Source organism: Ambystoma mexicanum, chromosome 6q (assembly GCF_040938575.1).
Source record: "Ambystoma mexicanum isolate Mex_15411 chromosome 6q, UKY_AmexF1_1, whole genome shotgun sequence".
Lineage (NCBI taxonomy): Eukaryota > Metazoa > Chordata > Amphibia > Caudata > Ambystomatidae > Ambystoma > Ambystoma mexicanum.
In genome coordinates, this window is record NC_090937.1 from 910,889,961 (window position 1) to 910,917,842 (window position 27,882).

Consider the following 27,882-nt stretch of genomic DNA (forward strand, 5'->3'; position numbering starts at 1 on the left):
ACTTCTGAGCATTTCTAGCTAGATGGGATGGGTTTATAATGGGTTTCAGATTAGATTGTGCTAGATTTTGGTGCCAACAAGGAGCAAAGATTAGGTGAAGACCCAACCATGCAGCCGCTCTCTGGAGTCCCAAATTGGGTTCTATAATAATTGTAGTTCTGCTCAATGTGAATCCTTTAGTTCAAATTCTTAATGAAATATGAAAGTCAAATGGTGGTTTTCCATCAAGTGAAAAGTATTTATTTTATACAAAGAGGTGGCAATTAGCCACCAGAATATTCTTCGTGAGGAAGAAATTGCCATTAATCATTCTATCCGTAGACTTCTATTGTGCCAATGCATTTCGGAATATAACATCCTTCATCAGGGCAAGTCTAAAAAGTGATTTTCACATGCAATTATATTAACCATTTCGTAGTTATTACACAATTAAACAAATTTCCATATTTTCAACAACACAAATATATCAACGTTAACAGTCATCATCCACATAATTGAAAAAGTAAAACAACACATACCGGGCCACGTAATGAGCCGGAACAGAAGGTAGATCCAAAAAAAATAAATAAGAAAAACAAATCAATATGCAGGTAGATCCAGACATCTTGTAACTAAAATTGGAGGTAATTGGGTCTTTACCTGATTTCGGTGAGTAATGGCGGAAACTATTTTCCGGAGTGCAAGCTGCTTCCACCGAGTGCGGAAAGCAGGTGCTGTAAACGGTAAGAGAAAAACTCTATAAAAGACTTATTCTAGGTGTGCCTAATCACTAATAGTAAACTCGGGTGGTGGCTTACCCTATGTGGTAAACGAAGCGAAGGAGTTCTCCCTGTGTCTACTGAAAGCAGACTGTCTTCGTTGCTTCGGCGCGTTGCCGAGCAACCTGAATTTTGTAGGACACGTGATTGAGGGCATGTTTAGACACATTGCCGAGCAACCCGGCATGTGATCACGGCTCTATGACCAATGTCAGGAAACTGTTCGATAAATAGCCTATAATCAAAATGACTTACTTAGTGGCCTTCCTGGGGTAGAGGCGAAAAAAGTCAACACCTAAAAAGCGTAATACGTGGATTGTAGTCCATAGACATAGAGAAAATACTAAGAAAGATTACTGAAAACTATAATAATGGGCGTTCCTAACTAAGATGGATGGAACCTAGGGGTCAGCTCAAGGACTGTACTATATATGGAAACAAGTGTTTACATGCCGCTAGTGGTGTCGTCTAGATAGACGGCACCTTGGGTCCTGGAAGGGCTCCAGGATGCGCAGCATGGAGAACATTTAATTCATGTAAATCATTACTTTTTCAAATACATTCAAGTATTGGTGTCAATCTAAACCAAACGATGTTAGATATCACAAACAATCAGGTAAAACACAATTAAAGTAAACGCAATTAGAGAAAACAGTGGTAGTTGATCTCCTCGTTTAACCCATTGGGTGCCAGACTTCCCAGTTTGTCGATCCAATAAGTCTCTCTGCGATTCAAGCGTTGGCCTAAATCTTCGTGAGGGCTATTTTTGGTAAGTGCTTCCAAAATCACAAATCTTATTTGTGACACATTATGTCCACTGGAGATCCAATGCCGAGCCACGGCTGAATTGATGTTAGCATTTCGTATGCATGACCGATGCTCTCCCCATCTCAACTTGGCTGTTCGTGTCGACTGTCCTACATAGAATTTCCCACAAGGGCATTTAATACCATAAATGATATTGCTACTGTCACATGTGGCAAAAGTTTTGAGCAAAATCTTCTGCCCCGTCCTTGGATGGTTAATGGAGTTTCCTTTCATAATAAAATCACAGTTAACACACTGTAAACATGGAAAAGTCCCAGTTCGCTGTGTCATTGGTTTTCTCGCTGTTGGTTTTGTTTGTACCAGTTCATCTCTAAGATTCCTACTTCGTTGGTATGCAAAAGTTGGTTTTTCACTAAAGATATCTTGAACTCGGGTATCATTTTTGAAAATCTCCCAATGTTTCATAATAGTTTTCTTAATCTTTATGCTTTGTGTAGAGAACTTAGATACGAATACCGGTGACTTCAATTCTCTTTTTCTTTTAGAATTCTGTTCTAATAAAAGAGTCTCCCGAGGTAAAGCATCAACTCTGTCTGATGCCTCATCAAGTTCATCCTGCTTGTATCCTCGAGCCAGAAATTTCTCTTTCATTTCCATCTGTTGTGTCTTGTAATCTTCAGGATCACTGACTATTTTCTTGACTCTCAGTAGTTGGCTATATGGCAGGTTCTTCAATAAACTCGGCTGGTGGAAGCTGAGGCGATGCAGGAGATTGTTTCGATCTGTCGTTTTCCGAAATAGTGAAGTGCTGTAACATGCAGATTTCTTGTGAACTTGTACATCAAGGAATGTTATGATTTCATATGAGAACTCTCTGGTGAACTGTATCCTCTGGTCGATATTGTTCAGATATATGAAGAAAGTTTCAAAAGACTCTTTTGTACCTTTCCAAATCCCAAAGATATCGTCTATGTATCTCGTCCATAGACGAATGTCATTCTTCCATTCTTGTTTGTTTAATACATGGTCAGTTTCAAATTTGTGCATGAAGCTGTTGGCATATGAGGGTGCCATCGTAGCTCCCATCGAGGTCCCTGCTACCTGTAGATAAAATTGATTTCCATACTGAAAATAGGAGTTCTCAGCAATAAATTGTAATAATGCCAGTATGAATTCTTTTTGGGCACGTATCTCAGGTGCTTTCAGTAGCAACCATTCTACTGCTTCCATCCCCAGATCATGGGGTATGGAGGTGTATAAACTTTTCACGTCTATAGTGAACATCAGATCTTCAGGCGCAGGTGTCAATAAGTTCAGTTTCTGCAGGAAGTGGGTGGTATCCCTTGTGTAAGTGCTAGTTTTTTGTATCAAGGGCTGTAGAAAAAAATCTATATAAACTCCTAAGGGTTGGTTAATGCTCTCTATCCCTGCAACAATTGGTCTACCAGGTGGTTTCATAGCGTCTTTATGGATCTTCGGTAATGTATAAAAGTTGGGGATCCTTGGGTGTTCATTCAAGAGAAATTTCTGTGTGTGCTCGTTAATCCAATCCACTTCAAATGCCTTCGTTAGGAGGCTCTTCAGATTCTGCTTGATCGAGAGGGTGGGGTCATGATCCAAACTCGCGTATGTGGTCTGGTCTTGAAGCTGTCTCTTACATTCAGCGTCGTAGTCATAAAAATTCTGAATAACCAGGGCTCCTCCCTTATCTGCAGGACGAAAAGTAATGCTCTTGTCACTAAATAGATCTCTAATCAATCTCATCTCGTGTGGTTTCAAATTCCTATATCGAGGATTTCTGTAGCTTATACGTTCGAGGTCCCGGGTAACTAATCTCTGAAATATTTCTATGGATGGTACTGTAATCGGTGGAACGAATCCGCTTTTAACTCTAAATTCTTGAAAATCTGGAATCTCGGTCGGATTCTCATGGGTCTCTAGTTCATTGAAGAAAACTTTCAGTTTGAGTTTGCGAACAAACTTATAAAGTTCTATCTTTGTGTCAAACAAGGTGGTACCGTAAGTCGGTACGAAGCTTAAACCTTTCTGTAGAGTCTCCTCTTCTGCCTTGTTGAGTCTCCTATCTGAAATGTTAACCACTAACTTTTCTTGTGTTGTAATCTCGTTAGGGGTTTGTTTCTTGCGTTGCCTCCTCCCCCTGCGGGTTCTTTTCGACGAGCGCCTAAAAAAGATACAGCGGGTGGGGTTCGCGTGGAAGGGCTTGTTGTCGGTGCGAGGTTCTCTATGTTTTGTTCTGCTGGAATATCGAATTCTCTTTGGGCTTCTGAGTCGGAACTGGAGGTGTTGTCGGATGTGTATTTAAATGATTTCTTCGGTGCAGCTTGGCTGTATTTGTCCATCCAGGTATATACCTCGTCATTAATGTAATCATAGGTATCTCTTCTAAATTTCTTGATCTTCTTTTGCTCCAATTCAGACTTGTAGTCCTCAAGTTTAGTATTGACCTCTAGTAGTATGTTATCATAATCTTCTCTTCCAAGTGTATCAACTAATTCTTTCTCTATTTCCTCAATTTCCGTCCTCAGGGTTGTCAGATTCTTTGATAACTCTTGGATAGTTAGCAAGATCAAATCCAATGAACATTTATTGAGTATAGATTCCCACCTTCGGACAAATTCTCTGCTCTCTTTGCACAAAGTCGGTCGGAGCTGTATGCGAAGCCCCCTTGGGATGCGTTGGTTTTTTAAATATCTTCCAAGGGTTATTGCGTGTAATTTCCTGTTTATCTCTTTACGTATAAGATACTCTAATTGTTTGATCCGTTTGGCCGGATCTTTTGGTGTAGTACCATGTGCGCCAATTGACGTTTCGCTAATGAGTTCAAGAATGGCTGATGCTTCCTCAGTCGAGAAACCTAAAGTTTCTGCACATTTGCTAGATAGACCTTCAATGTCCTCAAATGACATATTCAATGTATAAGGTAATCTCCTTTGTAATTGTGTGCCGCCACTGCTGTGTGTCTCCCAATGGAGGGAAGGAAAAGAAGCAGGAAGCAAATTTGAGTGGGCACCACGGGGATTTCACGTCTTTCTGGTGTTAACCGGAGTCTCTACTGAGATTAATCTTTATTGGAAGGTTGAATCCTGTATACAGGAGCTGGCTGAATAAGACCTGGAGACACCCAGGCCCAAAATTACAACAAGGAGCAAAGATTAGGTGAAGACCCAACCATGCAGCCGCTCTCTGGAGTCCCAAATTGGGTTCTATAATAATTGTAGTTCTGCTCAATGTGAATCCTTTAGTTCAAATTCTTAATGAAATATGAAAGTCAAATGGTGGTTTTCCATCAAGTGAAAAGTATTTATTTTATACAAAGAGGTGGCAATTAGCCACCAGAATATTCTTCGTGAGGAAGAAATTGCCATTAATCATTCTATCCGTAGACTTCTATTGTGCCAATGCATTTCGGAATATAACATCCTTCATCAGGGCAAGTCTAAAAAGTGATTTTCACATGCAATTATATTAACCATTTCGTAGTTATTACACAATTAAACAAATTTCCATATTTTCAACAACACAAATATATCAACGTTAACAGTCATCATCCACATAATTGAAAAAGTAAAACAACACATACCGGGCCACGTAATGAGCCGGAACAGAAGGTAGATCCAAAAAAAATAAATAAGAAAAACAAATCAATATGCAGGTAGATCCAGACATCTTGTAACTAAAATTGGAGGTAATTGGGTCTTTACCTGATTTCGGTGAGTAATGGCGGAAACTATTTTCCGGAGTGCAAGCTGCTTCCACCGAGTGCGGAAAGCAGGTGCTGTAAACGGTAAGAGAAAAACTCTATAAAAGACTTATTCTAGGTGTGCCTAATCACTAATAGTAAACTCGGGTGGTGGCTTACCCTATGTGGTAAACGAAGCGAAGGAGTTCTCCCTGTGTCTACTGAAAGCAGACTGTCTTCGTTGCTTCGGCGCGTTGCCGAGCAACCTGAATTTTGTAGGACACGTGATTGAGGGCATGTTTAGACACGTTGCCGAGCAACCCGGCATGTTCATTGGATTTGATCTTGCTAACTATCCAAGAGTTATCAAAGAATCTGACAACCCTGAGGACGGAAATTGAGGAAATAGAGAAAGAATTAGTTGATACACTTGGAAGAGAAGATTATGATAACATACTACTAGAGGTCAATACTAAACTTGAGGACTACAAGTCTGAATTGGAGCAAAAGAAGATCAAGAAATTTAGAAGAGATACCTATGATTACATTAATGACGAGGTATATACCTGGATGGACAAATACAGCCAAGCTGCACCGAAGAAATCATTTAAATACACATCCGACAACACCTCCAGTTCCGACTCAGAAGCCCAAAGAGAATTCGATATTCCAGCAGAACAAAACATAGAGAACCTCGCACCGACAACAAGCCCTTCCACGCGAACCCCACCCGCTGTATCTTTTTTAGGCGCTCGTCGAAAAGAACCCGCAGGGGGAGGAGGCAACGCAAGAAACAAACCCCTAACGAGATTACAACACAAGAAAAGTTAGTGGTTAACATTTCAGATAGGAGACTCAACAAGGCAGAAGAGGAGACTCTACAGAAAGGTTTAAGCTTCGTACCGACTTACGGTACCACCTTGTTTGACACAAAGATAGAACTTTATAAGTTTGTTCGCAAACTCAAACTGAAAGTTTTCTTCAATGAACTAGAGACCCATGAGAATCCGACCGAGATTCCAGATTTTCAAGAATTTAGAGTTAAAAGCGGATTCGTTCCACCGATTACAGTACCATCCATAGAAATATTTCAGAGATTAGTTACCCGGGACCTCGAACGTATAAGCTACAGAAATCCTCGATATAGGAATTTGAAACCACACGAGATGAGATTGATTAGAGATCTATTTAGTGACAAGAGCATTACTTTTCGTCCTGCAGATAAGGGAGGAGCCCTGGTTATTCAGAATTTTTATGACTACGACGCTGAATGTAAGAGACAGCTTCAAGACCAGACCACATACGCGAGTTTGGATCATGACCCCACCCTCTCGATCAAGCAGAATCTGAAGAGCCTCCTAACGAAGGCATTTGAAGTGGATTGGATTAACGAGCACACACAGAAATTTCTCTTGAATGAACACCCAAGGATCCCCAACTTTTATACATTACCGAAGATCCATAAAGACGCTATGAAACCACCTGGTAGACCAATTGTTGCAGGGATAGAGAGCATTAACCAACCCTTAGGAGTTTATATAGATTTTTTTCTACAGCCCTTGATACAAAAAACTAGCACTTACACAAGGGATACCACCCACTTCCTGCAGAAACTGAACTTATTGACACCTGCGCCTGAAGATCTGATGTTCACTATAGACGTGAAAAGTTTATACACCTCCATACCCCATGATCTGGGGATGGAAGCAGTAGAATGGTTGCTACTGAAAGCACCTGAGATACGTGCCCAAAAAGAATTCATACTGGCATTATTACAATTTATTGCTGAGAACTCCTATTTTCAGTATGGAAATCAATTTTATCTACAGGTAGCAGGGACCTCGATGGGAGCTACGATGGCACCCTCATATGCCAACAGCTTCATGCACAAATTTGAAACTGACCATGTATTAAACAAACAAGAATGGAAGAATGACATTCGTCTATGGACGAGATACATAGACGATATCTTTGGGATTTGGAAAGGTACAAAAGAGTCTTTTGAAACTTTCTTCATATATCTGAACAATATCGACCAGAGGATACAGTTCACCAGAGAGTTCTCATATGAAATCATAACATTCCTTGATGTACAAGTTCACAAGAAATCTGCATGTTACAGCACTTCACTATTTCGGAAAACGACAGATCGAAACAATCTCCTGCATCGCCTCAGCTTCCACCAGCCGAGTTTATTGAAGAACCTGCCATATAGCCAACTACTGAGAGTCAAGAAAATAGTCAGTGATCCTGAAGATTACAAGACACAACAGATGGAAATGAAAGAGAAATTTCTGGCTCGAGGATACAAGCAGGATGAACTTGATGAGGCATCAGACAGAGTTGATGCTTTACCTCGGGAGACTCTTTTATTAGAACAGAATTCTAAAAGAAGAAGAGAATTGAAGTCACCGGTATTCGTATCTAAGTTCTCTACACAAAGCATAAAGATTAAGAAAACTATTATGAAACATTGGGAGATTTTCAAAAATGATACCCGAGTTCAAGATATCTTTAGTGAAAAACCAACTTTTGCATACCAACGAAGTAGGAATCTTAGAGATGAACTGGTACAAACAAAACCAACAGCGAGAAAACCAATGACACAGCGAACTGGGACTTTTCCATGTTTACAGTGTGTTAACTGTGATTTTATTATGAAAGGAAACTCCATTAACCATCCAAGGACGGGGCAGAAGATTTTGCTCAAAACTTTTGCCACATGTGACAGTAGCAATATCATTTATGGTATTAAATGCCCTTGTGGGAAATTCTATGTAGGACAGTCGACACGAACAGCCAAGTTGAGATGGGGAGAGCATCGGTCATGCATACGAAATGCTAACATCAATTCAGCCGTGGCTCGGCATTGGATCTCCAGTGGACATAATGTGTCACAAATAAGATTTGTGATTTTGGAAGCACTTACCAAAAATAGCCCTCACGAAGATTTAGGCCAACGCTTGAATCGCAGAGAGACTTATTGGATCGACAAACTGGGAAGTCTGGCACCCAATGGGTTAAACGAGGAGATCAACTACCACTGTTTTCTCTAATTGCGTTTACTTTAATTGTGTTTTACCTGATTGTTTGTGATATCTAACATCGTTTGGTTTAGATTGACACCAATACTTGAATGTATTTGAAAAAGTAATGATTTACATGAATTAAATGTTCTCCATGCTGCGCATCCTGGAGCCCTTCCAGGACCCAAGGTGCCGTCTATCTAGACGACACCACTAGCGGCATGTAAACACTTGTTTCCATATATAGTACAGTCCTTGAGCTGACCCCTAGGTTCCATCCATCTTAGTTAGGAACGCCCATTATTATAGTTTTCAGTAATCTTTCTTAGTATTTTCTCTATGTCTATGGACTACAATCCACGTATTACGCTTTTTAGGTGTTGACTTTTTTCGCCTCTACCCCAGGAAGGCCACTAAGTAAGTCATTTTGATTATAGGCTATTTATCGAACAGTTTCCTGACATTGGTCATAGAGCCGTGATCACATGCCGGGTTGCTCGGCAACGTGTCTAAACATGCCCTCAATCACGTGTCCTACAAAATTCAGGTTGCTCGGCAACGCGCCGAAGCAACGAAGACAGTCTGCTTTCAGTAGACACAGGGAGAACTCCTTCGCTTCGTTTACCACATAAGGTAAGCCACCACCCGAGTTTACTATTAGTGATTAGGCACACCTAGAATAAGTCTTTTATAGAGTTTTTCTCTTACCGTTTACAGCACCTGCTTTCCGCACTCGGTGGAAGCAGCTTGCACTCCGGAAAATAGTTTCCGCCATTACTCACCGAAATCAGGTAAAGACCCAATTACCTCCAATTTTAGTTACAAGATGTCTGGATCTACCTGCATATTGATTTGTTTTTCTTATTTATTTTTTTTGGATCTACCTTCTGTTCCGGCTCATTACGTGGCCCGGTATGTGTTGTTTTACTTTTTCAATTATGTGGATGATGACTGTTAACGTTGATATATTTGTGTTGTTGAAAATATGGAAATTTGTTTAATTGTGTAATAACTACGAAATGGTTAATATAATTGCATGTGAAAATCACTTTTTAGACTTGCCCTGATGAAGGATGTTATATTCCGAAATGCATTGGCACAATAGAAGTCTACGGATAGAATGATTAATGGCAATTTCTTCCTCACGAAGAATATTCTGGTGGCTAATTGCCACCTCTTTGTATAAAATAAATACTTTTCACTTGATGGAAAACCACCATTTGACTTTCATATTTCATTAAGAATTTGAACTAAAGGATTCACATTGAGCAGAACTACAATTATTATAGAACCCAATTTGGGACTCCAGAGAGCGGCTGCATGGTTGGGTCTTCACCTAATCTTTGCTCCTTGTTGTAATTTTGGGCCTGGGTGTCTCCAGGTCTTATTCAGCCAGCTCCTGTATACAGGATTCAACCTTCCAATAAAGATTAATCTCAGTAGAGACTCCGGTTAACACCAGAAAGACGTGAAATCCCCGTGGTGCCCACTCAAATTTGCTTCCTGCTAGATTTTGGTGCCCCCAATCACACAGGGGCAATGCCACTGGTTTATTCATGTGCCTCTTTATCATGTGTCGAGGTCAGCATCTTGGCCACCACCTTCCCGATTCTGAGCCCCCCATTATTGGTGTTGATACATTCCTTCCAAAATAGAGGTTCCTTGAAGGTATCTAAATGGTGTACATATTTACCCAAGTCATTCATATGCATTGTAGTCAAATTAGGACATTCTGTCTAGACATGCTTAGCTTAGCCATCTCACCCTTTGCTCTTTTAAGGCAAATACGGCAATAGCGCTCCTGTTCCAGGAGTGACATTGATGGACCCATTACGCTCAGAACAGGCAGGTGGTTAATATGCAGTAGAAGGATACATCTCCTCAGGTGTATTGAGGGACATATATCCAGGTAAGGCTGGGCCTTCTTGTATGTATATAGCACGTCAGACACAAAGGCATAGCTTTTTAATGAGCTCAGGTGCATAATATGTTCATTCCAATCCCACAGATATAAAGGTTTTTCAAATAGGCACCTGAGTTCATAAAAATCATCCCCACAATTCGGGGTCCACCCTATGTTTTGGAATAGGATTTGTTGATGTTTTTAGTGAAACTAGACTTTGCTTTCGAGCCTACGCTCGGCGTTACCTAAGCTCTTGAGGAGAGGGTTGGAGGGCCCACTCAACATTTAGATGTACATTATTGCCCTTTTTTCAGAACCAGGGTTTTTACGTAATACCAAGTTCTAGTCGTATTATAACCATGTGGACACAGTTCGGTAATCCCTGTAGTATCCTCCAGCATCTGCCTTTGATCGACTGGAGCCATTTCAAGTCAAGGTCTACCAGACTCTCCAAGCCATAAGTAACCGCTGGGACCAAACATTGGAAATATAACTGTCTTGCTCCCGCAAGCGTGTAAGCACCACTTCTTTTGGTGAATTGGACTATTAACAATGTCAGTTGGATTGCTTTGCTTAGATGGACCTCTGTGCAGGTTTTATTGCCTAGTCCAATTCAACCCCCAGGTATTTATACAGCGCAGTGTATGTTATTTCAATGTCCAGGACAATTAGCCTGCGTCTTATCCCTGTTGATAATTAGACAATTTTTATCCACAAATGACCATAGAGCATTGGCTATGCGTTTTTTATATCACTGAAGGTATGATCTAGGAGCACCGGATCATATGCATAAGCAAGTACCGTACAGTGTGTATTAAGTTCTATTTGCCTAATTCATTAAAGAGAAACTTTTTGAATGCAGTATTTTACTCATGTATCATGTGCATGTCACAATAAAATTACGTTATTCACTTTTCCTTTTTCCCCTTGGAATACGTTTACTTCTTTTGTTTAAAAAGATTCCACAAACTTAGAGCCAACGTCAGTCTATGTTTGTATTAGATATCTTGTTGCTGGAGTAGATTTTCTTTTTTTAAGCTGCAGCTTCTTTTTAAGAATTCTTCCTTTGTATCCATTCCTTTAAGAATAATTGCCCTTTCTTCATTGTCTATCCCAAGTATATGCATGTATAGCATTCGCTTAGAGTGACTGTGAATTAGGAATTGAATCTCCTTACTCTGAGACGTCCAATGTATCCCAATAGATTGTCTGGTATTACAGCAAATTTCTCATGACATCCAAATGTGAGACTCTCAATGAGTATTGCCGTTTCAATAATATTAATATTAGGGTATCTGTTGTGAAAAATTACATTAGCTCCAAGTCGATTGTGTGTTATGTACTTTGTGATTCAAGCATGCAGCACTTTTATCACAAATATACTTTTCACATATACATATCTGTAGTCATTATGTCATGCAAAACAGGCTGGAACACTCACTGGTGCTATTTTCCACATCCCCTTTCTCATAGTTGTCTACTATTATATGTTTGCTTTTTTATTTTATCGACATTCAACTCTTGGCATCATTTTCAAAATTTTGCCACGTCTGAATAGCTGCCACTTAGTTTTTCTGTAACATTTGATATCACCCATGCCTTTTTTCCCCTCCTTTTCTCTTATAAACAGCTCATAAACCAACAATTATAGCCATCTATTATTGGCTTACAATAGTGCAGTCTTCCACAACGAAAAACATCCATGTTCTTCAGCGCCATTAATTGAGGGTGTCATGTCTACTTTTGTGGCACTGCCATTACTATTTTGGTCGACAGGTCCTACAGCTACTGAAATTCTGAGTCCTGCTTGAATGATTTCATAACAATCCTTTTACTGTTCATAAATGCAATAACACAATCTGTATCATCTGTATGTACTGCCCTAGGGCGAGTTTATCTAACAATTTCACCAGGGCAAAGAATTGAGCTAATCCATTTAGCACTAATCACGTTGCTTTGGTAATGGGTAATAAAGCAGCTGTTGTCCCAGTCTGCATTACCTACACACGTTTCCACTACATTAAAAAGGAATCATACGGTTGCTGTGGAAAAAAAAAATCTTTTTATGTTGTGGAGCAAACACAATAACACAATAGTCTGCCTCAGTTTTGCCCGGGTGAAAATATTTTTAGATTTCCTGTTATATCCATCAACTGCGGTGCTAAATTCGTTTTGATCCTTTTTTGGCACAGTGGCCCCGTTTAGATAATTAGGCCCCCAGTAAGGTCTGTTCAAGAGCAAACTGGTAAATGACCCATATCTTCCCTGGACAAATTGGGACCAGATTATCTAGCATCTGAGGCTATGCTGAACATTGAGCAAATGCGCTTAACCCCTAGGGCTGAATTATCCAAAATGCACCGTTGTGCAAAGAACTGGGGCAAACGGATTTGGCACCACATTTGCTGCTTAGATAATATGGATTGGAGCAAACAGGTACAGCCCCAAATCATATTATCAAAACATGTTTTCAATAGGGCACAAATACAGCAAGCATAGTACAAAAACAGTCTGTTTCTTTTTGCCATACTGCAAACGTTGTTTAATAGTACAGATTGGTGCAGCCCCTATTTGCTTCATTCCCTAATATCTAAGCATTTGCTCACTCTGTGGCACGAGTGAGAGATAATCTCACCCCAGATTATCGAGCATTTGCAGCAGGGCAAATCATTGAGCAACTCTACTGTGCAGTAGTTCTGCTGCTCAGATAATGCAGAATCAAGGAAACACGCTTTGCCCCAATATGTTTTATTTTAAAACGTTTTCATTAGGAGAAACCTTTATTGGGCTGTTGTTTTTACTATGTTTAGTGTGACAAATAAAGACATCTGTTTTTATTACACAGCAAACATAGCTCAAACATCAGTCTACTCCAATATTACTCTAATAAAAATCTATTTAAATAACACATATTTGGCAAAACCTGATTGCTCCAGTCCGTATTTTCGAAGCTGCAAAACTGGTTTCCAAATTCATTTGTTCAGTTTTTTTTTTTTTGCACAAGTGAAACGTTTAGATAATCTATGCCCAGAGCTACATGGACACAATGAAAGCAAATGAGCGTTTCTGTTTATACTGGATTATTTTGTTGACATTCATTTGATTGTAAGGCTACAGTTATTGTTGTACATTTACCAAGGTTTTCTCTATACCATGAGATCTAAATGTTTTAATTGACTCCCTCCGAAGGCAACATTGCTCTATCCAAGTTCCATGCTGATAAGAAATATACTTTACCAATTCTTATTTGATCTCACACTTGTGAGTTATGAGTATAAGGGCCTCATCACGAGTTTGGTTGGTAGCCCTTAAATGCGGCAGTAACGCTATTACCGCTGCATTTAAGGGTCCGCCAAATCACGGGCTTGGTGGATTTAGCCCCAGCTCTGAGCTGGGGGCAAATCCACCACTATTTTGCTGATTTTTGGTGCTATTACCGCCGGCGGTAATACCGCCATCAGCAATAGCACCGAACATTCCCCATTGGGCCCAATGGGAAATGGGAAATTCCAGAATGGGCCCAATGGGGACTCACCGTCCCGCCAAACCGGTGATCTGGTGCTAATAGCGCCAGGGGGTTTGGCGGTAGGGCTAATAGCCCCAGCGGTATTGCCTAACTCGTGATGAGGCCCTAGTGCCTAGTACAAAATGAGTTTTTTTGTGGTGGCAAGTAGTGCATGAGATCCATCAAAAAAAACATCATTGTTTTCATTCTCAAAAAAGGGTTTGTAACCGGTGAGCAAAGTGAGACCATCACAAATCATTTACGAAATAAAGTTTGGGCATCGTTGTCACAGAAAAATTCATCATGGTTAATTGTCAAGTGAAAAATGTTGTGCTTCAGTGCTCACAACACCTACTAGCCCACTGACATTGACAAGGAGTTTCTGTGAAGCACAAGTACCATCTGCTTAGTATTCTAGCTTGCTGGTGTGTATGGGGATCTTTAAATCTTTTACTTGAAATTTGCTGCAAACCAACTTGATGTGATCAATCTTGAAGTGAGGGTGGTAGTAGCCCTTCACAGCCTTGCCACTGGGACATTTCAGCATACCACAACCATCATAGGTGGCATAGCCCAGCCCACATAATCCTGGTGCCTGCATCAGATATTGTAGTGCATCATCACACACATGCACAACCACACGGACATTCCCCACACTGTGCAGGTAAGGCAAACAGTTGCCCAGGATCTCTCTGCCCAAGCCTATTTCCCCACAGTACTTAGAGCCATTGTGCCTCATTATGAGTTCCCCAGTCCGGTAATAAAGGTGTGGTAACAAGTTACCAGCACCTTTACTGTAACGTGTCACTCTGTGTTTGCCGATAGGGGCTCTGTACTACCGCAGGCCTGACCTGCCGGGAGTTCAGGCCCCTAACGGGCTGTTTTTCACTGAAGCACTGGCCCCATTACTAACAGTGCTGGTGCTTCAGGGTTCCCACTCCCATGGAGTCCTATATATATAGGGGTGTGGCGGTCTGGAAACAAAGGTGCCAGTAAGTTTACTGGCACCCTTTTTTCCAGACTGTTTTCAGACTGTTTCCAGACTGTTTCCAGACTGCCACACTATGAGTCTGCCTGCTGGGGCTGCTGGGCCAGCCCGGTCTGACCCTGCAGGGAGCATCGGCACCGGTAGTTAGAGTTGAAAGACCAAAAAAAATATAGAGACTTAGTACCACAAAACGAAATATGCCAATCATGGGTCAAAAAGATAAAAGTATCTTTTATTCTGTTCAGATTCAAAGCAAAACAGATAGCTATCTGGCTCCCAACACCTCACAGTGTGTACCAGCAGACACAGTGAGAGGTGAGAGTGCTGGACATTTTAACACAGACACTTTTATACAATTTTTCCAAACATTGTCCAGCCCATCTCCAAACTAATAATTTACATGCTAGGGTTTGTGCCCAGTTCACATGACAAATATTACAATATTGAACATCAGATTTAACAAGTTTGCATGTCCAAGAAGTTACAATGGTGACATTGGTTCTCTGATACATCGTAAGCCTTGTTTCAAGAATCGCTAAAGTGCAGTTCAGCAAAAGCACACAATCTGAGTTTGTTCTACATTGTCTCGTTGTTTATATGAGGATGAGGCGTGTGAGTGCAGAACACACTTGGATTGCAGTTCATACAAGTCACAAGGTTTCTTTGCATAGAACACACAGTCTGCTCTCAGTCAGCCTAAATGTTGACGCAACTCAAAGGTCGTTCGGCTCGGCTGCAAGTTGAAAACACAGTTCACCATTTTAGAACACAAAGCAGGAGTCGAAATCAAAATGGCGGATGATTCTTAAAATGGTGGCGAAGTTGATCAGAAATCGAAGCATTTAGAACGCGGTTTTGTGTGAAACGCGAATGGACTTAGGCCAATATTCATAACAAGGCGGTATTATACGAATACGGTTTATCAAACCCTCCTTTTGGCCTAAAACAAGAGAATTACTCAAACATTGGCTTTATTCAAAACCCCATGCCTCAATGTCCGTACATCCTGAATCACATTCTTCAGAAATATCAATCGCCATAAGTTCCTTGACAGAGATATCCTTCATTAGAAAAGCGTTAGCAGTTTTCTTGGGCGCATGTACTTTTAGTCCTAATGTACCTATAGTTTGTGCACAACATCCTCCTAACATCGAACATATGGCAGGAAGACATTGTACACAACAACAATGAAACAGTAGAACACCAAGAGCTATCATTAGGACTGCAAAGAGTTTCAAACCCCATGAACGTAGTAAGTCCCACATCGAACATATGGCAGGAAGACATTGTACACAACAACAACAAAACAGCAGAACAACAAGAACTATCATTAGGACTGCAAAAAGATTCAAACCCCATGAACGTAATAATTCCCAGAACCAAGCACTAAGATTCCAGTTTCCCTCTGGGACATGTACTTTCGTACTCAAGGTATGCAAATATTGTATTGCCTTGAATATGGTAGTGGGGGAGTCAGGTGCAAAAACAGAGCACATAGATCCCACCAATTTACCTACCCCACAACGCTCAGCTCGGATGATGTCTAACACCAACCTATTTTGGAAAGCCACTAATCTAATGGCCTTTTGCTCTAGCGTCATGTTGTACAGAATATCAGTGTTTCTGTTGATGGTTTCCTCAGTACCCTTGCTAGTCTTCTGATATCCTCAGATTCATTATCTGTCTCCAAAACGGCACAAAGGATTTTGTTACATCGCCCATAACTTGTGAATTCATCTGGCATGTGTAATTCTCGTTGTGGGTATATCTTTTCTATATTCAACTAGTCACGCCTGCCTGCCCTTCTTAGACTCTCAGTCCACTCCTCCTCTTCTTTTTCTTCCGCTAACTCACCTTTTGATTTATGCCTGTGCGCATGCTTTGCTCTGCTTTTAAATCGGAGCATTGCTTCCTTTCTTCAGTCTTTAATAGTTTCAAATGCTGCAGGACGCGCTTTCTTTCTTATCAACACCCTTTCTAAGTAATCCATCCTCGCCATCTCAAAACTACCATTAATCGGCCACTGTCTTGTTACTTTCTGGTTTGCCTATGCCAAGTCTCACAGAATATTATCGCACCCACTCCATACTTCACATACATCTCATACGCCGGCGTTCCCCCAGGTGGTACAATTTGGCCATTTCCCAAAGATTGCCTACCACAGCAGAAAAACCCAGCTAAGGTGGACAATACCCCAGTCTTGTTTCAACCTTCCCCTTGGTTAATCAACCTTACCTAGGGCGTTTGATTTTGCAAAGTCAACTCTCAACCAATATCAGGATGCTTTGAATCGGGGAATGACTCACCTGATAAATCAAGTCGATGTATACTGACGCACCAAAGGACGTTGTGTCTGCGTTTCTTGTCTTCCGTCTCGTTTCGGGACCCTCGCCTCCTTGTTCTCTAGCCAGGCACGTCGATCAGGGATCAGATGTGTGCAGATCTGCAAAGGAGTCTCTCATCACTTTTACAGGGTGCCCCGAACACCTCTTGATCCCGGCTCGATCGTCCCGTCCTCGCCATTCTCTGCCTTTCTCAATTACAACGTTACGTGAAGGAACAAGTGGGGGAGGGTCCCTATTCGGGCGCCATCTTGAAAGGGGCCCCTAGGGCACCCTGACATCTATGGAAACAAGGCGGGTCGCACACACGATAGAGACGCCAGACACGAGGTTGTATTCCCAAAGCTAGGGTTTTATTGCAAAGCAAAAGTCTCAGTTGGCCAACTCGGTCTCACGCCCCACGACGTGTATCTCTAGACCTCGAGGGACGCAAGAGAGTGAATTACGTACATCAGTTACATATATACAAAATGTATATCAAACAATCAGCTATGACATGTATAACACCCCTCTTCATTGTGTTTCTTTGAACTTGGTGTGATGATGGACATCTCTGACCACTATGACACCTTCAAACATCTATTCTAGTAACAATTTGCAATTTGTGAGTGCGTAGGCATCTTTCGGTTATTGAATAGAACATGGCACTTCTGTTCTTGGAAGTGAACTACATACAGAGGGAGTTGCATTCCAGACCTTGCTATCTATCAGGTGCTATTCGTGTCATGGGAGCCGACATGCTCACAGTGGGCTCAGCAAAGGGGGCAGTTAGAAAAGCATAATTCAAGCCTTCAGCGGTATTATTCTAACATATTCTACCATATAACGAGACTGGCTGGCAGCTGTGAAATGATTAAATGCCCTGCGGCTCTGCTTCAAGGCTACATTAAGGAGGGAGCCGGGCATTCTTCCTGGCGCTGCCTACGTTTGTTTCAGCGAAACTCTTGTTATCCTCTCGGCCCTGTGGCCTTGTCCTTTTCATATACAGACAACAATGTTCCACAGTCGAGCAGTCTAAGCGGAAAATATACTGCGAAGCAATAGGAACAGAAAGCAATGAGCAATGGTTAGAAAACAAAATGGCGATTCTTGTTACATCAAAATGGTCGTTCATTGGAAAACTCCAAAACCTATATTCTGTCGTATCGTGCATGCGACGGTTGGCCCACGGCCACCAAAATGCGTTTGCAGTCTCAAATTAGATTTCTAGACTGACATCACCATTCTCATCCTGCCTTGAACAACCTCTACAGACTTCAGAGGTGCTGGCCACATATACCCCTGGTAACAAGATACCCAAATAACAAGTACCCTGCCAATATCTAGGTAACTAAGGATAAGCTGCATTACCACAAACAAGCAAACAGGATCCCCTACATACAAAGGTCTGTCCTCACTGGCTAGATTTGCGATGTTAGTACAGCCCTCAAATGTACCCATTGGCTGAGAACCATCCCTTTGTATACAGAAGGAAACAGAGTTGGGGCTATGATTGATAGTATAGGAAGGAGGCATGGCATCCTGGTTGCCTACGAGAGCCATCTTGAAAGAAATCAGTGATTGAAAAGGTCTGGAAAGTCTATCAGAAGGCCTAATAGAAGCAACATTGAGTTTGCTCCTATTTGCAAAGAGGGAACATCCCAAAGGTGTCAGGACTAATTTTTTTAATTCATTAAGTTTAGTCCCATCGAAGTTTACAGAAATACTGTCATACAACGACCAAAGAATAGTGCCCTTAGTGAGGCGTAGCATGCAGTAGTTAAAGGAAGAGGATGAATATACCAGCTCAACCCCTTTTTCCTCCGTGTTGTGGCAAGTGTGAACACACCCAGCAATTCGTTCTGTTTAGAATCGCATGGGTCACATTCATGATCAATAGAAGAGTGTTATTATTATAACCCTGTCTATGTTGGGAGTCTCGAGGAGGAAGAGTGTGCAGATGCACGAAAGGTGGAGACACAGTGGAGATAATTTCAGTAGGTAACAAAGTCTCAAGCAGACGCACCCATTCCATGTACCATAACCCAAGCACAAATATAATTATTAAACAGACCAGTTCTGTGATTAATACACAATGTGTCCTCAAGGACCATGATCTCTGATGAACAGATTATTTGTCAGCCACAAGACCGGTAGCTTGTTCCGCATGAGTAGATTTAGGAAAGGACATTGTTTCTCAGAGTCCATTTAGAAGCCTCTCCGTTAGGCTCTTTTAGTTCATCCGTCGGTGGCTCCTGACCACGTGGCCTATCTTGCTTGTAGGTAACTTTGCCGGTCCCTGCCTCTTATTTTTTTTTTTTTCCAGTGAAATAGTAACAACGGTCTGGCTCAAGAATGATTTCTTTTGGGCACAGCCAATGCTGTGCTGTAAGCCTGACTCCTCGAACGCAGATCGTACCTCAAGACTCCTGGTAGGGTATGATCTGTGAACAGAGTGTCGTCGCTTCCTGAAGGAAGTGATGGAGCAGAAGCAAGATTCCTCAATGGTGCAGAAAGATACAAAGAAGAACTTGAAGGCAAAGCGGCAGTCTCCCCAGGCCCCACGGGCTCAGGAAGGATTTCCGGGACACCCTCGGTGTCGGTTAGAACAAACTTGTGATGAGGAACAGAGTGAACAATTTCCTTCTCTTCCCATTTGTCGTGGGGCCGAGGAAAAGGTCTCTTCTTGATGTGCGTTGCGTGGATCCAGGTGTCCAGTCAACTCGTCGAAAAAAAACTGGTCGACTGCAATTTGGTCGACGCAATTTGGTCGAAAACCATTTCGTCGAAAACATTTTTTTATTTATATATTTATTTTTGGGTTTTCGTTTTGTTAAAAAAATGGGTTTTTAGAGAAAAAAAGGAGGTTGGGGGGGGGACCCCCCCCAAAAAAAAAAAAAAAAGGGTTAAAATAGAAAAAAAAAAAAATTCGACTAAATGGTTTTCGACCAATTTGATTCGACCATTTGTCTGGTCGACCAATTTTTTTCGACGAATTCACTGGCAACCGTGGATCCAGTGTCCTTTTCCTTCTACTCGCGCACCATTCTGTGTGGCCAATAGGACTTGAAAGGGTCCTTTCCAGTGAGGTGCGAGACAAGATGCTCTTTCAAATGCTTTAATGAGCACCGAGTCGTCGGGTCGGAGTCGATGACCTGGCCCCTCATATTTTACTGGGAGGGCTTCTTGCACCCGTTGATAAATCAAATACAAGTTTTGAGTTAACTGGTCACAGTACTCAGTAAAGGAGCAAATGCTCTACATTTTACAGCTGCTTGGGTTTAGGTACATTCCAAATATTGGCTGGTCTCCTCATGATTATCTCATAGGGAGATAGCCCTGTTCTCGACTGTGCTGTCATCCGCATGGACAATAGAGTTATCGGTAAGGCATGTGCAAGTGCTGAAAGAAGCGGAACTATCAAAGTGCCATGTTCTATTTTAGTTCCATGTGAGGTCAAAAAACCTCTCTCTGCCCATAGTCTACTGAAGTTGTGAACCACCCCAAAGGCATACAGACTGTCTGTAAATATATTCAAATTAAGTCCTTCGGAAAGTTCACAAGTTCAAGTCAATTGTAAGGGATTTCAATCAGGCACGTACCCAGGTCTCGCCTAGCATGTAGTGTGCAATGAAACCTTTATTTATTTTTGTCTATAAGTTCAATATTCTGAATGATATACCACTCATACCACACCCGTCTCAAAATACCCCCTAGGTCACACTGGATCAGGAATCTGGCTAGTTTGTAAAGGTAAATATTTATTTATTTATTTAATATTCAAATCACACGTCAATTTTAATATTTATATATAGATGGGAAAGCAATCAGCTAACGGTGACAATACAATTCAGAATATAACTCAAGCAATTGAATTCACTTATAATGATGCAGAATAGAACACACAGGAAAAAGAACAGTTTTGGTTTGTGAACAGATAGCGTTCAGGTTAATATTCCCCCTGCAAAGTGTTTTTAAATACAAATGAGCAATCCTACACAGATGTAAGTAATCAGCAGGTATTCAGCAATGAAAGACAACGGGCCTCATTGTGAGTTGTGCGCAATGCGTTTAACGGCGCTGGTAATGGTGCCCATGCCGTTAAACGCATTCCGCACTATTATGAGGTTCCCTCGCGGGACCCGATATGGACGTCTGGTTTATCCAGACGTCCATAGCGGGTCCCGCGAGGGAACCAGGGAGCTAACAACGGGCCCTCTTGTAATGGGCCTGTTGTTAGCTCCCTCCCCATTCCCATTGAGCCCTATGGGGGCTCGAATGGGAATGGGGAAGGTCCGGGTTCCCGGAATGGGGAAATACCGGGCCCTCCATACTCGGAATGGCCCAGTATTTCCCCATTCAGGGAACCCGGACATGGTTATGGAGGCAGCCATGGCGCCGATAGCACCATGGCTACCTCCAAAGTCGTAATTAGGCCCAATGTCTAGGGCTTAAATGCAATCTCCCATCCCCAAACAAGAGAGAAAATCGTTTTTGAAAAGTGACACTTTTAAACTGACAGGTGACAATCGCTTTGTAAAATAATGCAAAAGGTTGCAAAAATGCTTAAATGGAGAAAAATTCTAAGGAAAGCAGCACTAAACAGGCCCTAACACACATGAGCTATAATATGAACAACAGTACACACTTTAGATTAGGATGGGATGGAAGAAGCACTTTGAAATGCGAAAAAGACATGTGTAAACTTTTGAAAACTGCAAATTTGGGGCAAACCTTTACTATGCGATATTGGAGAAAAACGTGTTAAATAAACTGTTCCAAAATCACTAAGGAGTTTTGTAACACAGATGAGAAAAAACTCAGCACAAGAAGGATTCTAACAATACTAGGGTTCTGAATTTAAAGATGTGATGGGTTGAGATTAGGATAATACAGTGCAGATATAATATGGGTCACTGTTCTTCCTATTCATACTTGCAGTCTTTTGTAATTAAATTGGACCGTCAGCTCTGGTCATTGGATTGGGTCAGGTCTACCGGCAGCAGGGCACTTCTGGAGGGATTGGATCAGTGGCGCGGTTCTGGTCAATTTTGGGCTGCCTCTCAGACTGGATTTGGACGGCCCCTTCTGGTCACTGGACACGGTCGATTACAGGATGCAAGTTTCAGCGGGCAAGCCTTAATGGTAGCAAGCCAAGCTGAATCAGAATTATTCTTTTAAGTTTTGGATGTTTGAAAGTGGGTCTAGCTAGCAAGAGTTCAGCAATGATAAAGTCTGGATTCTGCAAAGAAATCTGGATCTTCAGAGAAGTCTGGATTCAGCTACAAGATGAAGAGTCTTGGAACAAGTTCAGCAATGATAAAGTCTGGATTCTGCAAAGAAATCTGGATCTTCAGAGAAGTCTGGATTCAGCTACAAGATGAAGAGTCTTGGAACAAGGTGCGGTACGGAAATCTGGATGGGTTCTAGAAGCAGTGTGTCCTATGTGTTGTGAAGTTCCTATATTTATACTATCAAATGCTATCACCTAAGTTTATGGTGTGGGTGGAATTTCAAAACACGCACCCAGGGCTGTAAGTGGCTGCAGGCACATGCTTTGTCATGGTTGGTGGTCTGAACAGAGCTGTCATCTTTATGATGCGATTTAGGAACTCCCACACTGATTTTGACCATAATTTAGCTTTCCCATGAATAGACATTTTTACAATTTGCCCTCTACTAAAATCAGACACATGCATTACATTTTTTATGGTTTATCCTGGCGTCCAATTCCCAGTCGGTGAGAGCTATCTTTCTCATTCTATGTGATTTCATCAATTTTAATCCTAACAGTTTGGATTAATAATTTCTAATTTGTTACACCTCTGGGCGCTTATCAGTGGATCATGTACATACAATCTTAGGCTTGCAACATTACTAGTTCTGCTACCATAAGGATTTTTTTGTAACTTTGGTTCCTTAAGTGGTACAGATTTCATCAATGTCTTAAAAGCATTGGCCTAAAATTAGGTTAACATCTACCAATTTTTAGAGTTATACTCCTTCAGGTTGCAGAGATAAATCATTTCAAACTTAATCACTAATATAAATGTAAACACCACGAAGTTCAGAGGTTTTTTTTCTCCTTTCAACAAACAGCTGTCAGATCAGGGTGGGGTGTAGAGGGGAGCATCCTGTCCCTCCACTGCAGAGCCTGTCCTTTGTTCTTGGCTCAGCCACAAGGCGAATGTCTGATGTGGTCTCCTTGTTGTCATTATGCAGGAACCATTAGCATCACTTAAGCCTTCCTGTAGCAATTGAGTGTCAGGCTGAGCTGTCAGATCAGAATTAAATAGTTGATTAGCTCCATACTGGGTTCCTTTAAATTAAAGTCTTTTCATTTCGCACATATGAAATATAAGCACAGTTTATAAGGGATTTGGACATTTTAAAAGAATTAGCCCTTCACAAACATGCTTTAAATGGGTGAATTTTGCCATTTTAATCAAGAAGCAGAAACACCTTTAAACTGGGTTTGACAGCTAATTTTCTGATGCAGCTGTCAGTCAGTGAGGCCTGGATTCCTCTGACTGCACTGGAGAATCTATGATTTCAGCACCCTTTTCCTTTCAATAATTCACTGGGAAAATGACAGAATGTAATGCCAAAACAGCACTTTGAAGGTTGCCATTGATTAGGAAGCTGTATTTAAGGACATTTTTGGATTTTATCCCACTTTTGTGGCATTGATTCATGTGACAGGTAACAACACCCACTGGCATTCTCCTGCAGGGAGTTCTTGCTTTTACATCAACTTTGCCTGTGTGTGGCAGGGTGTGCAGCTCTTTTGTGGTTTATGACCATGCACAGTTTTGCAAATTTGGTGTGCACAGGGGTTAGCACATCAATTTTTGGCAGTTTTCTTTCCCCATTGTCAAAGGGGTGTAGTAGGGTGCATTGGCATGGGTTGAAATATCCCACACAATGCAATAATCTCTGCGGCCTGCGCGGAGTTATGCAGAATTCTTTTGGTCTCCTCAATAGTGCTTAATGTAGTGATGGCATAAGCAGCAGTGGATGTACCATCCGGAAGTTTGAAGCAGGAGCCATCGCAAAACAGCTCCCCTTGTGGATCTTTTAACGGTGTATCACTTAAGTCAATTCTGCCCTTCGTCTCTTGTTCTGTGGTTTAGAGGCAGTCATGTGACATCTTGTCACTGCAAGCAATTTATTGCGGAAGAGGCAATAGTTCGGCCGGATTTAATGCTCAACATCTCTTAATTTGGATATGCAGTGCAAATGGAATCAGCTTGTATCTTGTTAATTGTGCTGATGTGAGATGTTGCGTTTGTGTTCTATTTAATAGAACATCTACAGAGTGAGGTACCGTCGTGATTAAGGAGTGACCCAGAGCCATATCCTCACTTTGGTTTACAGATGCAGCGGCATCAGCAACAGCTCTCAAACATTCAGCAAAGCACATGCAACAAGGTCAAGCATGGAGGAAAAATAACCGCACCGTTTATTCTTCCCTCCATGTTCCTGTGTTAACACAGACAAAGCGCATCCATCACATTCATACACATACAAAACGAAGGCCTTGTCTTCATTTGGTGTTCCCAAAACCAGTGCTGAACACAACTCAGCCTTGAGCACATCAAAAGCTTTCTGGAAATCCATGTTCCATGGTAAAGGCAAATAAATGCCTTTCTTTTTCAATACCAACATTGATTTTATCATTAATGAGAAGTTAGGGATCCACTATCTACAGTACGAGGCCATGCCTATCAAGGCTCTGACTTCTTTCTGTGTGTTTGGGACAGACATGCTAGAGATGCTTTGTATCCATTCAGATGTCAGTCTTCTCCCCTCCTGTCGAAAATATTGAAACTTTTTCAATGAAGCCTTATGCCCATGTTCTGCTAAATGAATAAGAAGCAACACGGTGCCCTCCTTGCAAGCAACCTCTGAGCCTCCAGCTAAAAGAAGATTGTCAACATACTGCAACAACGTACAAGTGGAAGGTAACACAAGTGTCTTGAGCTGTTCCTTCAAAGCTCTACTGTAAATGCTTGGACTCTCAGTGTACCCTTGTGGCACAAGCGTGAATGTAAACGAGCATCTCCCTAGGGTGAACGTGAACAAGTATCTATTGGCAACATGTACAGGAATACTAAAGAAAGTGTTCTTTAGATCCACAATACTGAAATGAGTAGCTGAAGCTGGAATCATTGTTAATATAGTAGTCACATCAGGCACAATTGGAAATTGTGGAGCAGCAATCTTATTGATAGCACATAAATCAATAATAAAAAGGAAAGGACTCGCATTATCCCCTTTCTTATACACCGGTAGAATCAGAGTATTACACAAACTTCCTGCAATTTCCTCAATTACTCCCGATTGAAAAAAATCAGAAACTATACTCTTTAAAGCTTGTTCACTGTCAACTGAAATCTTATACTGTGGAATACGTGGTAGTTTAACACCTGGTTTCAACACAATTTCAACAGGTTCAATTTGCAAAATACCATCGTCATTGTCATCAACCGCCCATAAACATGCCGGAACCTTATCCAATTCAGTCGGTAAAGGCCTATTCAAGAATTGTGAAGCAGAAGTTTGTTGAGGTGAAATTGTCAAATGCACTCCATCCGGAGAAAAATAAATTGCTGCATTCAATACTTTCAACAGATTCAACCCCCACAAATTTTCGCCACAAATCGTCGTCAAAAGAAATGGACATGAATCGGTGAATGGCCCCAGTGAAATCGGTACCGGCTGAGAGACCGGACTAACCACTGGCATACCAGAGAACCCTACAGAAATGTTGTTCTGCCCTGACAGTGGAATATCTGTAACCTGTGAATGATCAACGGAACACTTCTGTGCTCCTGTATCGATCAAAAATAGATGCTTCCTATTCCCCACCTTCATTTTTACCTAAATGTTCCTATTATCAACACTATGATGCTGACTATCTTGGGAAAATGACTGTTGATTTTGAGTGAACTGATTTCTACCAGGACCCCCTATCCCAGGACAGCCTCTGGGTAATCTACCATGGTACCATATGTGGTATTCAATCGCTGCTGAAGGATCGGGCATTGTGCTTGCCAATGACCCTCTTGTCTACAATAAGCACATTGGTTCATGTGTACAGGACCCATTTGCGCTTTACTCTGTGGGGCAGCCTGTCCTCTAAACTGTGTATTCCCAACTCTAATCCCTCTTACTATCTGCTGCAACAATACTTTGGTTTTCAAGTCTCCCCTCTTCTTTTCTATCCTCTCTTTTTCAGTATTGACTCTATTTTCATAATACTGAGCCATGTGCAATACTTCAGACTGTGAATTAGCTTTGCAGGTGCTTTCGAAAGTCATAATTTGTGATTGGATATCAGGCAACAATCCACGCACAAATTTGTCTACAAACAGCCTTTTTCCTGACTCGGTACTTAAATCCTGACGTTAAAATCTGAAAACTTGTTTGAACCAATTGAAACATTCAGGAGCACCCTCAGATTTCCCCTGGATGCAAGCTGTAAGCTTGTCCCAAACTATTCTCTCTGGAACCAAAGTGTTCATTATAGTTACTATTATGTATGGCAGTGTCAATATCACCTGTGGTGGATTCTCACAGCCTTCCTTTCTCTATCTATCCGTACCAAGTTAACCCATGTGTCACCCAGTCCTGCCAGATCGTCTATAGTTCTAATCTGTTTCCATAAATCAGCAGGTAGGATCACAGGGAACAACAAGTCTATATCACCCAGTGTGAAAACCGAGGTATGCAAGACAGATTCAATTTCTTTATAAAATCCTGTTTGATTTTTCCTGATATCTGGAATCGTCTGTCTAATGGTATTCACTTCCTGTCTACAAAATGGGATATAAGCAAACTGTGAGACATAATGAGCTTCAATAATAGTGGCTGCTGCGCATGTTGCAACATTAGCTGGAATTTCTACTTTAGGAACAAATATCAGAGCAACTTCCCTCATTGGCAATTGAGAAGTAGGCAATTCTGAACGCTCGTTAAGAAACAAAGCTAAATCAAGTGATAAAGCAGTTAAAGCAGTATCGGGTGAAAATGCTCTCTTATAAATGACCATCAAATCTGCGGGACAACAAACCTTTTTCTTCATAAACTCATCCTGAATGTATTCTACCATTACCTTAACACTTTTCTTTGCATAGCCGGGGTATACTGACTAACCGTGTCATATACTTTAATGGTAGGAATTGAAACAGCAGAAATCCATCTTAGCGTGTCTCTTGTGCAAATACGCATCTCTCCACTCATTGTTTTACAAGAGGGAAGAAATTGTTTCAGCACGTACGAAGCGTCCAATCTATCGCCATTCATATCATCATTCTGTAACCGATTTAACTCCCTCTTAAACTCAAATACCCTCTCAACATGCTCATGTACTTTTTCCGCAGTGTCCCTTGAGTAAGCTACGACATTCAAATCCCTCAACCCTTGTGGGATATCCATGTCCATCAAATCACTCCACATTTCAGCTAAATCCCCTCTATCAAAATATTTTGTTGAGGAATACATTCTTGGTCAGAAATTGCAGTTAAGACAGCTGATTTCTCACCTTCTTGTATACATTTCTTAGCCCTTGCACACAATTCTCTTTTTCTAGCTTTTGATACTGTACTATGAGTCACTACTTTAGGATCGGCAGCCGCCCCTTCAATCGATACATGTGGAGCAGAACCACTTGGAAAAGAATGTTCAGACAAATCTTGTACAAGGGGTAGTGGAGACACTACCGCTGGCGGTAAAGACAGAATTACGGGAACAGCAACTGTCGGTAAGGGTGGAGATGCAGAAGGAGGCTTAGTACCACAAAATGAAATACGCCAATCCTGGGTCAAAAAGATACAAGTATCTTTTATTCTGTACAGATTCAAAGCAAATCATACAGCTATCTGGCTCCCATCACCTTGCAGTGTGTACCA